This window comes from Pipistrellus kuhlii, unplaced genomic scaffold, assembly GCF_014108245.1.
Source record: "Pipistrellus kuhlii isolate mPipKuh1 unplaced genomic scaffold, mPipKuh1.p scaffold_m20_p_3, whole genome shotgun sequence".
Lineage (NCBI taxonomy): Eukaryota > Metazoa > Chordata > Mammalia > Chiroptera > Vespertilionidae > Pipistrellus > Pipistrellus kuhlii.
Genome location: NW_023425529.1, coordinates 128925159 through 128938555, shown reverse-complemented (window position 1 = coordinate 128938555; position 13397 = coordinate 128925159). Strand labels below are relative to the sequence as shown.

At 35.7% G+C, this 13397-nt stretch overlaps 1 pseudogene; it reads left to right on the top strand.

The window, feature by feature from the left end:
- Positions 1–11799: 11799 nt before the first annotated feature.
- Positions 11800–12367, top strand: LOC118730624 (annotated as a pseudogene).
- The last annotated feature ends 1030 nt before the right edge of the window (positions 12368–13397 follow it).

Sequence of the window (13397 nt, the reverse complement as noted above, 5' to 3'; positions counted from 1 at the left end):
TTCTGGTTTGGAATGGGCCTGGCTATATTAGTAGGAAGATGCGATCAGGGTTGCCTCATGGAAAAAAAAGGCTGTTGGCTGGGGCGGCATACTGTCAGTCTCAATTCTTCCACAAAGAGACTTGGTCCAAGTCCCCCCCCCACCTGGCAGAATTTTGATTTCACATATCAGCACCGAACACCTTCCCCCCCAAACTGGCAGAATTTTCCATATGGGCAATTCAGCACCGAAGCCCTGACCTCCCAACCACCCCCCACCGCCCACCCCCCAACTGGCAGAATTTTGATTTCAGCACCGAATGCCCCCCCACCCCCCCCCCAAAGGGGAATTTTCATATGAGTCACCAACCCCCCACCCCCCAATCGGGCAGAAACCCCCCATCTGGCAAAAATTTCTTTCTATGGCACTTTCGACCAACCTTTGGTGAAGGCAGTGGAGGGAGAGGAGGAGAACCTCACTGACAGGCAGGCACAGCACACAGACACCAAGTTGCCTGGGGGTGAAGCGGCGCCTTTTTACATCATTGCTGTGCAGCACAGCACAGACGTGCCTGTGCGGCCATCGCACTCTCTGAGCCCCAGCAGGCACTGTGCTCTTAAAGAGGCAGAGGGGTCAGAGCAGCCGTGCAGTGACAGTGTATATGCAGGTCCTGGCGGCCGAACTGTAACACCTCGGCTGCGCTCACTGCCCAAAAAACCTGGCGGGCCGGATCAGACGCCTCTGCAGGCCACATATGGCCCACGGGCCGTAGTTTGAAGACCCCTGCTCTAGTCTACTGTTGAATCCCTGTATATTATTCATTATTTCAGTCAGTGCATACTTAATTTCTTTCAGGTAATTTTCTATCTTTTCTTTTTTCTTTTTAAATATATATTTTTTATTGATTTTTTTACAGAGAGGAAGGGAGAGAGATAGAGAGCTAGAAATGTCAATGAGAGAAAATATTGACCAGCTGCCTCCTGCACACCCCCTACTGGGGATTTTCCCCCCTACCAAGGTACATGCCCTTGACCTGAATCGAACCTGGGACCTTTCAGTCCGCAGACCGATGCTCTACCCCTGAGCCAAATCGATTTCAGCTCTTTTTTTTGGGTGGGGGGAGGCGGGCGTGTGCATTCTCACTAAGATCCTTGAACGTCTCACTAAGTCACTTGGAGGTTTCTAGAAGATTCTCAAGTGACCTTATAACTGTGGTTTTGAACTCTATATCCAGTAGTTTGTTTTCTTCCATTTGTGACATGTTTCCTTGTCTCCACATTTTGACTGCTACCCTGTGTTTGTTTCTCTGTAAACAGTAGAGCTGCTAAGTCTCCTTGGCTTGTTAGACTGGCCTTGTATAGTAGGTGTCCAATACGGCCCAGTGGTTAAGCCTCCCCAATCACTTGAGTGCCCAGACTTGTTGTAATTGAGCATTAATTACTGTTAGTATCATGGGGAAGAAATGACCTCCAAGCCAGCTGTGGTGGGGACCAGGTGCAACTATAGTGGGAAAGCTGCTATGCAGGAGACACACTTACAGAGCAGGACTTGCTTCATGGGGCTTTGGTGCTCACTGAGTCTGCACCTTCAGTGTGTCTCCTATGGATGTGAAGAGTTGTGATCTGGTATGGTCTCATACTGACCACTGGATGCACTGGCTCTTGGATCTCCAAGGAGGTACACAGTCAGCCTCTGTTTGGAGCCACCCAGCAAGAACTACAGAGAGATCTGTAGATTCCTCCTTTTTGTATCAGTGAGATTATTTCTAACACTAGAGGCCTGGTGCATGAAATTCGTGCACAGAGGTGGGGAGGTGTCCCTCAGCCCAGCCTGCACCCTCTCCAATCTGGGACCCATCGAGGGATGTCCGACTACCCATTTAGGCCCGATTGTACTGGGATCGGGCTTATAAGGGCAGTCGGACATCCCTCTCACAATCCTGGACTGCTGGCTCCTAACTGCTCACCTGCCTGCCTTCCTGATTGCCCCTAACTACTTCTCCCTGCCAGCCTGATCACCCCCTAACCACTCCCATGGCAGCCTGATTGATGTCTAACTGCTCCCCTGCCAGCCTCTTTTCCCCCAACACTCTCCTCTGCCATCCTGGTCACCCCTAACTGCCCTCCCCTGCAGGTTTGATCACCTCCAATTGCCTTCCCTTGCAAGCCTGGTCCCTCTCAACTGCCCTCCCTTGCAGGCCTGGTGCCTCCCAACTGCCTTCCCCTGCTGGCCATCTTGTGGTGGCCATCTTGTGTCCACATGGGGCAGCCATATTGAGTTGGAGTGATGGTCAATCTGCATATTACTCTTTTATTAGATAAGATTACATGTCCAACTAAGGGTCTATAGTCCCTCTTTTTTTTTTTTTCTCCTTTTATTCATTAGAACAAAATCTGTTTTTACCATTATTTTTTAGGTCATTTAGATAATATTTTGTCTGCATTATTTTAAAAATATATAACTTGCACTTAAGAAGTACAAATATAGCTTACACATCTAATTTGGTAATGCAGTTGAATATTATGGATTTCATCTTAACATTTTATTTCCAAACTCCATTACTTGATGTCAGATTTGCTTTATTACTTGACTATATGCTATCTATCATAAAGATGGACTAATTATTTTTGAAATAACCCTATTGAAAGGACAAAAATAGTGTATTGCTCATGATTCAGAAATAGTGTATTGCTCATGATTCAGAAAGCACTGAAAGAATTTATTTTTTATTTTTTATTATTAGTTAATGCCCTTATGTTCATTTACCTATGTCTCCAAAATTCATAACAGCAGCAATGAAGAATCACTGAAGTTGAAAGCTAAGTAAAGGGTAAGAGTATATGTAACATTATGTTTTGAATTAATTTTGTATAATAGAGCATAGTGACATTTGTATAAAAGTTCAAAGAGAAATGTAGGCTATGACTTCATTGAGAATTTATTTTTAAGGCTCTTAGATAGTTCAGCAGAGAATCCAGACCTTGAATTCAAAGGGCAGAACGAGATCTATTAAGTAATTCAGTTCATTCCATAAAGCCGAAGGGAAAGGGTATGAAGAAGTAATCACTCATTTTCTGAAAGCTGAAATGTAAGATCAACTAACGGATGGCTGGGATATTAGCAGCAGATAGAAAGACTCAGTGACTGCCTTAGGTTGACAGCAATTGTCTGGCTTCTGCAATGAACTGAGGTTTTTAAACAAAATTATGCTTACTCAGACAAATCATAACCAACATCATTGATACTGAAAAGTAAAATGCCATTTATTTTTTGCATTAAGGAAATACCACACAAAGAACTCTGTTATACATTAATTTTCTGTCATTAGCTTCCATTCATAAGTTGATTTAGGTTGATAATGTTATGTCATCATTTTTTCAACATTGAAAAAGGGATTTCTTTCTGTCTTCTGTAAGATAAAAAGAAGATAAAACTTTACTTAATGATCATCCAAGACTTTATTTCTACAAATGAAGGTACATAGGACTGCAAACATGGTTTTATTTTAAAGGTAATTAATCATCCAAGAAATTAAGTTTCATAAGTAGGAGGGGGGAAAAAAGGAAACTATTCTACATCATGGTCTCTAAAATGTAGAAATTAATTATAGAATTTTAGGAAACATTTCTAAAAGACAAAATTTGAAAACAATGATATATGTTTTTTTCCAATTGTTTATATTGCAAGTTTAATACAGTTTCAGGGGTATGATCTTGTCTTCTATGTAAATTTAGTAACTTTTCTTTCTTTTTAAAGTTATATTTTAATTGATTTTTGGAGAGAGAAGAAAAGAGGAGGGAGAGATAGAAACATTGATGAGGGAGAAACACAAGCATGGATCCTGGATGCCACTGCCTCCTGCATGACCCCTGCTGGGGATCCAGCCAGCAATCCATGCATGTTCCCTGACCTGGAATTGAACTGTGACCTCCTGGTGAATGGATGGATGATGCTCAGTTACTGAGAGATACAAGCTAGGCAATTTAGTAGCTTTTCTTTGATTTTTGTTAAACTATGTTTTTATGTAATATATAAGCAATTGCAAAATGACCCAAATTTCTTAAAAGTATCATTGGTTAATATTCATTTTATACCCCAGTATATGTGCCAGTGTTACATATATGTAAATAAAATATCTAAAAGAATTTTATGAGATGAATTGGAAAATTAATGGGTAAAACCTGGATAATGTGCTAAATTATAGTTTGTAATATTAATAAACAACTCCAATAGAGAACCAATATTTACACTTCTATCAAGAACTTTGAAATACTATGTATTTGACTAAGTCATGTTTTCTTTATTTTAGCTTCTGTTACACATAAAAAATTTTACTGGATGTTAATTTCACAAATATATATAACTATTTTTCGGGGCTATAGGATAATATGATTTCAAACATATTAAAACCCCTTTGAAGATGGGGTTTAATAATTTTCTGTTTTGTCTGTAAAGGTAACTAAAGTTACTAGGTTAAATTAAAAACCTCTGAAAGTGAATTTCACTCATTTTGCATTTTTATAGTAAGACATTCTGATTCTATAACTTTTTAAAAAATCTCAAACAAATCAATCTTGAGCATACTTGTCTTACTTAATATTATTTTAACAAAATTTAATTTGCTATAATTAGACAATAAAGAACAAATATAAACATTTTTGTACTCAAAATAAAAAATTAAAACTTATATAGCAGATTTTGAACAAGTTTTGCTATATATCAATTTGGGTCAAGTGAAACTAGTAAATAAATATTTCTAATATTCTATAGTCTAAACTATTTATGAATATATTTGAGGTCTTTAGAAAATAACAATTACATTTGATTCCTAGATATTACTATGGAAAATATATTTCAGATATATTAAAATTTATAACTTTAAAATATAAGAGAAGTTACAAGAATGTTCTTATATACTTAGGTTATTAAAGGCTTTTCTTAGCATGATCATATATATAAAAAATATTCTAATGGCAAAACTAAAGTTTACATTAGCAAAATTTAAAATGCATATAACCCTTCACCTATGACTTCTAATTTGACAAATATATATTATTAAGGATGATAATGCAGTATAGTTTATAATAACAAAATCCTAAAAATATCTTAGTCTGCCAATAAAGATTCTGTTATATAAAGTATAATCTATCCATATATAGTCTATTAATGATTTATAATAATGAGATAGTATGAAAATATAGAGATATGTTATAAAGTAAATAAAATTATAAAATAAGTATATATAACAATATGACATTTTGTTTTAATAAAATAACTTGGGCATAAATATTAAACATTCTGGAAATATACTCTTCAAAAATGATAACACTGTGTAGTTTGGGTGAAACAGCAGATTTTCCATTTTGTTTATAATAATTCATATGTGAAATTATTCCTGCTTTTAAAAACTATAGAAGCTAGTTGGCCATGTAGGATTAGGATGGACAATATTCTTGAACACTGAAATATTCAATTAATTTTTTTTCTATAAAAAAACATAGTTTAATTTTAAAATTCTCCATGTTATATCTATTTCATTAAATTATTGGTTATTTGTCCTAGCAACTAAAGTAAAAATAGTCATATTTTTAAAATATGTATGAAAAGAAGTATAGTTGTTTCTCAAAAGTTAAACATACAATAGAATTCTAATTAGATATCCAAATAATTGAAAGTAGTGAATTGAACAGATATTTATACACCAGTGTTTACAGCCACCTATTTAGCCAAAAGTAGAAACAATCCAGATGTTCATCAACAGAGTAATGCGTAAAATACAGTATATTCATACAATGGAATATTATTCAGCTTTAAAAAGGAATGAGATTCTGTAATATAGATCATCTTTCAAACCATTATACTAAATAAAATAGAGACAATAGAACCAGTATTGTACCATTTCATTTATTTGTGGTACATAGAATAGGCAAATCCATAGAGACAGGAGTAGAATAGTGGTTACCAGGGGCTGAGGGGTAGGGACAGTGGGAAGTTATCGTTCAATGGGCAAATGGTTCCAGCTTTGGATGATGAATAAATTCTGGGTATGGTTAATATTCATAGTTGCACACATTGTGAGTGTACTTAAGGTCTCTGAATTACACACAAATGCTTCATAAGGTAAATTTCATGTTATGTGCATTTTACCACAATAAAAAACATTTAAGAATATACATTATTTTATTAGTAATTATTTTTTTTTTCCAAAACAAAAGTGATTGTATGTTTAAATTGCATGCAATTTGATCTCCAAAAGGCATTATTTTTCTTTTAGTTAAAATTATTTTAATTCGCATTTATTTACAAAAACATAACGAATTAACAATATAATTTTTAAAGCATATGCTTGCTAGATTTATGTCTGTTGGATGAATAATTCTGGTAGTGTTTTACCTGAGGCAGGTGTATGGTCTTTGCACCTTTAACATTTGTTTAGTCCATAATAAATGTTTTGCCAATCAATCTTCTTGACATGGTATTACAAACAGTAATCCTTTTATTTTTTAATGAATGTCTTTGCCAGTTTGACCGTGATCTAAGGGAAAATTAGTTTGAAGTTACCAATTTGGAAAAAAAAAAAAAATATATATATATATATATATATATATATATATATATATAGTCTAATTGTTCTAATTGTTGAAAGTTAACCCTCAAAATAATTTTCTTTTTCTTAATTTAGTTTACTATTCATCTTTAAATTTTGCTTTTTTTTAAAGTGTGTATTTGTATTAAAATACTTTATGTATTACAATGAATATACTTTATAGTTTTATTTCAAGGCAACTTTTATACTCTTTTTTGTGCCTTACTTGCAGTTTTTATTTTAGTTTATTTTCATTTTTACTTATTTATTAAGTTAATTGGGGTGACATTGGTCAACATGAACATGTATGTTTCCTGTGTGGGTTTCTATGTTACTAGATCTGTATATTACACCACGTTCCCACCACCCAAAGACGGATCTTCTCCTGTCACCTTATATTAGGACCACCTTCTTCCTGCTACCCCCTTCCTTTTGTTATACTCCTAATATTTATGATATTGTGTCTAGATAATTGCCTTAACTATACAATTGTTGCTTCCAATGACAAATATAAGTATCTTCTACTTTGCTAGCAAAAGTGGAGAAAAGATGGCATTATTATAATTTATGTAAGTGGACATACTGTTGGATGAACTGAAGTTAAAGGTGCAGATACTAGCATATGTGTATTACAGTTAATCCTGAAAGTGATTTCTAAAAATATCCTGGTAAAAAAAAAAAAATCACTTTTAAAAGTAACTCTTCATATTACTATTTCAGACCTGGACAGAGAGAAGACATAGCTGTCTACGCTGATGAGGACATCGAACTATTGTTCCCTATAAAACTAAAACCACAACCAAAAAGAGAACAAAATCATGCATTTGACACATTAAAAGTGTGTGTGACTATCGGTATCTATATTAATATATTTCTCTGATAAAATAGAATTAGGAATAATAATAATAAGATAATCCTCATATTGATAGAGGATACTGTGTATCGAATAATGGTTTTAGAACAGAATGTATTCTACTTATACTGCTGAGTTTTATATCTGTCAGTCAAGGCAACCATCTAATTAGCTTACAAAGAAAATAAATCCTGCCGAAACCGGTTTGGCTCAGCGGACTGAAAGGTCCCAGGTTTGATTCTGGTCAAGGGCATCTACGTTGGTTGCTGGCACATCCCCGGGTGTGCAGGAAGCAGCTGGTGGATGTTTCTCTCTCATCGACATTTCTAACCCTCTATCTTTCTCCCTTCCTCTCTGTAAAAAATCAATAAAATATATTTTTTTAAAAATAAAAAAATAAATCCTTACAGAAACCTTTAATCTTTGAACACAATGAGGGAACATATTTAAAGTAGTCAAGAAATGGAAATATTTATTAATATTTTTATTTCACTCAAACTGACTTTAACAATAATGGCCAGAGGCCAGTAGTTTTAAGTTATTAAGATGTCAGAACCAAGGATTGCTCTCTTGAGTGCATCTTGCATGATTTCCTAGGAAAGTACTTCAGACAACTAAAAAAAATCCTAGAACACACTTCAGCAAAATATCTGCTGGGAATGTTGAGTTATATGGAAACTACATTACAGGGATGAAAATGACAGGATTATACATGATGAGGCCAAAGTAGGTTTATACTTGTTTGTACAGAAAATAATACAGAAATAACAATACAAGAATAAATTGTGTTTCACATACTCACAACTGTAAACCTACTTTTGTTCTATCCTATGTGTTCTCACAATACATTGAACAAACTATTTTTAAAAAATCAGTTGAAATTTGTAAATATAATTTTAATTTGTTAATTATACCTCAGTAAAGCTGAAAAGAAAGACTACTGACTGCCTCATCAGTATTATTAGCTTGAAGTAAAATATTTAAAGTGAATGTGAAGAGATAGTGAATGGTGAAGACATTACTAGTAAGTTTAATTACTGCATATATTAAAGTAATGGAAAATTTAAAAGCAGTATCTATGATATAATTAGTACAATTATAATTTTGGAAAATTGTAAATAAAATTAGATATAACAACAAAAGGAAGGGTAGGTAATGAAAGCCAATTAATCAGTCCTATTTAAATGGCTTTATCTTACCCATTTAAAAAATATTTCTTGGCTGTTAATGCAAAATCTAACTCTATTTTATACTTTATATTATATAAACCATATATAAATGAAAAAATCAATGAGAATAAAAAGGATATCTAAGAATATGTCAGGAGATGAAAATAAAGATGAAAAAGTTAATAGGTTTAACACTGAACAAGATACAACTCCATCAAAAACATAAATCAAAATCATCTTATACTGCTAAGGGCTACAATTTATAATGAAAACACCCCAATAACTTTTATATAAAAGTAGCTAGCAGAGAAGCAAATAAAAACACATAAAATATCTTAATATGAGATATTAACATACCTCTAACAGATGCAAATGGATTGATCTGGCAACAAAGTCATAAAAATGTAAAGCATCCATCCACATAATCAATATGGTAGATACCAATAATGATATTTATATAATCCTGAATCCCAACTCTCATGAATATGATTTTCCAATTGCATACGGAACTGTCACAAAAGCTGACCATATGTTGGAAAAGCAACTATCCCCCAAATAGAAATTATACAATCAGTATTATCTAATCACAAATAAAACTTAAAATTTTATAAAATATTTTTAGAAAATTATTAATTAGAAAGTAACAACAACAACAACAACTCCTTTGAATTGGGAATCCAAAAGAAATGCTAGTAAAAGAATAAAATTGGAAATTATCTAGAAAATAATTAATGAAAATGTTATATGTACAAGAATATGTGGGATATTTCAAAATCAATGCCTAGAAATAATTTATAGAAATCAATACTTCTATAGTTTAAATGAGAGAAAAATGTGTAAACAAAAAGCTCATGTGATAAAAGAACAAAGAAGGAAAATAAAAAGTGGAAAGTATAATTTAAATGTCCAAACTTTGAAAAACAGGCTAATATACTAACTATAAACTTTTTTAAAAAAAATATTTAATAAGCAGTCAAATCCTAGCCAATCTAATTGAAAACATCAAGGGAGGATGGGGAATGACATAAAAAAATTAAATGACAAAGGAGAAAAGGCAATCAAAAGATAAATGTTGTGAAATGACATTACACAACATTCTGCATATAAATTTGAAAGCCTTGGAAACTGCCAAGAATTATATTTTACCAAAATTTTTCCTCAGTAATATTAGAATCAATAGAAAAACTTCCAAAGAACTTAAATGAAGGCAAAAAGAACACACAAAAAGAAAAAAAAACAAAAGACAGGAGGTTTCACAGGGTATTTATTGATCTGTAACAGATCAGGCAATTCTATCTCTATTTAAACTTTTCCAGAGTATAGAAACAGAAGGAAAATTTATCTATTGTTTTAGGAAACAACAATGGCTTTGGTAACAAACCCTCAGAATCATGGCAAATTGAAAGGGAGTGGTAGTAATGGTTCTTGGGCTCTTCAACATGTATGTGTGTTGAGTGAAATCCAGCTGCCAGAGAACACTTCAAGGCATGGAAGTCCATGGGTACAACACCATCTATACTAATAAAAGGGTAATATGCTAATTAGATGTCCAACTTCCTTTCAGACAAATCCATGGTGGTGGGGGCCAAGGCAGAGGCAGTTAAAAGTGAGATCAGGATGGCAGGGGAGAACAGTTAGGGGAGAGATTAGGCTAGCAGGGAAGGGAAGTTGGCGGAGAAATCAAGCCACCACGGGTAAGAAGTTGGAGGCAACCAGATCTGCGGGGAGGTCTGTTGGTGTTTACCAAGCCTGCAGGGGAGGGAAGTTCGGGGAGAAATCAGGCCACGACGGGTGGGAAGTTGGGGGCAACCAGGTCTGCAGGGGAAGGCTGTTGGGGATAAGGCAGGTGAGTGGTTAGGAGCCTTGTGGTCTTGGATTGTGAGAGGGATGTCTGCAGGGATTGGGCCTAAACTGGCAGTTTGACATCCCCCGAGAGAGTTCAGATTGGAGATGGTGCAGATCGGGCTGATGAACCCCCCATGCACAAATTTTGTGCACCAGGCCTCTAGTAAGTAAATAAGTAAATATGTGTATATAATAACTTTTCATTTTTTATATTAGATTAGAATATATTAAACAAATATATTACAAATATATTAGAAAATAAATGTATGTGCATGCTTACATATATTTATATTTATATTTATATTTATATTTATATTTATATTTATATTTATATTTATAATCCCAGTAAAATTGGGCCTAAACAGGCATTTGGACATCCCTCTCACAATCCAGGACTGCTGGCTCCCAACTGTTCCCTTGCCTGCCTTCCTGATTGTGCCTAACCACTTCTGTCTACAAGCCTGATCACTCCTAACCACTCCCCTGCCAGCCTGATTGCCCCTAACTGCCCTTCCCTGCAGGCCAGCTCATTTCTAACTGACCTCTTCTGAAGGCCTGGTCATCCCTAATTGCCCTTCCATGCAGGCCTGGTCACCCCTAACTGCCCACTCCTGTAGGCCTGATCACCCACAACTGTCCTTCCTTACAGGCCTGGTCCCTCCCAACGGCCCTCCCCTGCTGGCCATCTTGTGACAGCTATCTTGTGTCCACATGGGGGCAGCCATCTTGTGTGTTTGGTGATGGTCAATTAGCATATTATTCTTTTATTAGAGAGGATTTACTTGATTATTGGTCATGATTGTCCATGAATATGTAAATTATTCTTGCTCTTACTATGTCTTAAAAAAGAAGGAACTATGCCTGATCTGTGAAATTTAAGGGCACACATTTCAAGGTTTTACTTAAAAAAAAAATGATATTGAGAAAAAATGAAGAATCTAAAATGTGAGCTTTGTTCCTTGATTATAACATTTTTGGAAACTGCCTGTTATTTCAATACAAGTCTTTAATGAACACTGAATTACTATAGCAGTCAAATACAATTTCTTTTTCTGAATTACTATTTTCATTATTTTAGCCTTAGCATTATTATATTTTATTATAATTTTAATTTAGTCTAAACTATGTTTGTAACAACCACTATTATCTTCTAGTTTTTCATCTTTTTTGGGAGAAATGATATATTAAAAACTGTTGCTGTTTGTGAGCCTGGAAGAAAAATGAATTTCCTTTTAAAATAAAACTAGTATTTTGTTAGAGTGACAATTTAAAACAAACAGTAAAGTTTTCAATGATAAGACCTCTTGTTACAAAAATACAAAGAAGAGAGCTCTGGGGAAGCGGCAGTACGGTCTTCCCCTCCAGGCATGCATCTGCAGAACTTCAGACCCCGGACTCCTCCTTACCCTGGCCTGGAGGTAGGAGGCTGGAGCTGGGGGAGCAGCTACTGGGGAACCCTGGGCGGAGGCTGAGGCAGGCCTGGCCTCCCTCCCCTCTGGAGGAGTAAGAGAGATCGCATCACACGCTGTCCTACCGCCCAGGTGTAGGCCCTATGGGAGCAGCCACTCTTGGCGACATGGTGGTGGCTTCCCAGGGGGCCAGTTCGGGTCTCTGTCCCCTGGAGGCTACCCTGGCTCCTACTCCAGGTCCCCAGCAGGGTGGGGTCCCAGCAGCAATTCGGCTACTCCCCAGGGCAGCAGGCCCACCCCCCGGGTTCTCCAAGGACATCTGCACCTTTTGGATCAGGGCATGGTAGAGAAAAAAGAAGGTCTAATGAGTTGGGGAAAGTTATTTCAAACCTTCAATGCTTGAAGACCCTTGGGCTGGCCTAGAACCAGTATCTATAGTGGTTATAAGCCAACAATACAGCAATACTCAAACATTCACAGGCAAAAAAGGAAGATACTTTTGTTAACATTCTGAAATTCAACTGGAAGCTTCACCTGTCAGGAACATCTTGGACAAAACTTATTGGGTCGGCAACTACATAATTGCGGATTTTTTAAAGAAAATCAAAGACAATTTTTTCATGGAACTAAATAACTTTATTCTGTAATGTATTGCCAATTTTGATCAATGACCTTTTGCCATCTTTCAGGCAGCATCATAATCCCACGTTCAAAAAACTTCTGGTTTTTATTAGCAAAAAACTGAATCAGGTACGATTTGACATCATCATCATTATTGAAATTTTTACCATTCAAGGAGTTTTGTAAAGATCGAAACAAAAGGTAATCAGATGGTGCAAGGTCAGGACTATATGGTGGATGTGGCAAAACATCCCAACCAAGCTCCATTAATTTTTGCCGAGTGACCAAAGATGTGTGTGGCCTTGCATTGTCATGATGGAATACAACACCTTTCGATTTGTCAATTCGGGCCGCTTTTCTTCAACTGCATTGGTTAATTTCATTAGTTGTTCAATGTAGACATCAGAATTGATCGTTCGGTTGGGTGGTAAGAGTTCAAAGTAGACAATTCCTTTGTAATCCCGCCAAACTGATAACAAAACCTTCTTTTGATGAATATCAGCTTTTGATATTGTTTGAGTTGGTTCACCTGGCCTGCTCCACGATCTTTTCCGCTTGATATTGTTGTAAACAACCCATTTTTCATCGCCAGTTATCAGTCGTTTTAAAAATGGATCATTTATATTAGGTTTCTTTAGCAAATCGCAGCTGCTAATGCATTGCGTTAACTGTGATTCTTTCAGTTCGTGAGGAACCCATGTATCGCGTTTTTGAACATAGCCAAGTTGTTTTAAGTGATTTTCAATGCATGTATGTGATACATGAAGCTTCTCTGCAATCTCACGTGTTGTACTGTGACAGTCCGAATTGATTATTGCTTTGATTAGGACGTCATCAACTTCAACTGGACGACCAGAGCGTTTTTCATCTTTGAGTGAAAAATCACCAGAACGAAATTTGGCAAACCAATTTTGACACTGCCGTTCTTTTAAGGC